The sequence below is a fragment of the Odontomachus brunneus genome, unplaced genomic scaffold (genome assembly GCF_010583005.1).
Source record: "Odontomachus brunneus isolate Ranch 3 - 2012 unplaced genomic scaffold, Obru_v1 Obru_scaffold_025, whole genome shotgun sequence".
Classification (NCBI taxonomy): Eukaryota; Metazoa; Arthropoda; class Insecta; order Hymenoptera; family Formicidae; genus Odontomachus; species Odontomachus brunneus.
Genome location: NW_022639475.1, coordinates 5,403 through 6,336, shown reverse-complemented (window position 1 = coordinate 6,336; position 934 = coordinate 5,403).

The following is a 934-nucleotide window of genomic DNA, read 5'->3' as shown; positions in this document are numbered from 1 at the left end:
GGGGGGGGGGGGGGGACGCAGCCATGCGCGAGTTACGCCATAACGCTCTCAGTCGCAATTCGGAACTCGGAGTGTATCCCTTAAGGGAGACGGGATTTTTCGCGAAACCTCTGTTAGATTACCGCGGTCGAGAGTGTATTACAGGCGACGTGGAACGCGAGGACCAGTGTCAGATGCAGCGACAGGATGGCTGGTGGACCCTGGACACCGTGGGACGACGCACAATGGTAAGTGCTCAATTTAGACGCTCATATAGTAGACACAAAGCGTCACTTTACGTAGATTGCATACACATAGACGTAAATCGCATTGGGTCCGACGGGAAGTAAAGTAAGAATTGGAACTTGCAATTCGCCGGAGATATGTAAGAATGATCTAACCAAAGAATTTAGCTCTCAGATTTTCGCGATAGTTCAACGAGTCAAGTATTTTTATTTCTTTAAGAGTACTGACTAGCTCAGTCTTAGAAGACTAGCTAGCCTTAAATTCTTGTGCTGGCGAAACTGAAATTTGTGCTGACTTGTGCTAGCCTAGAGCAACTCAGATATATAAATATATATTGTATGGTTGACTTATACGAATATAAATTTACTTTTCTCCTTTTCTGCCTAAAATCGTTTTTTTCGTTTTATTCCTTTTATGATTATTTTTCGAAGATAATACTTTAGCACAATGTTAGCACAACTTAGCACAACCTAGCACAATAAAAAAAATTTCGAAAATCAAAAAGTGGGGGACTACCAAATAAAACGGTTTTTTCCATTTTTCTCGCTCATTTTTCGTATTAAAAATTTATAATTCCAGCACAATGTAGCACAAACCTAGCACAAATCAGCACAACTGTCAAAATTAATAAATTCAAAAAGTGGGGGGCTAACTTCATACAGGCTGGCACACCATATTTCAAAATGTGACATTTTTTTTAGAGTTCTGA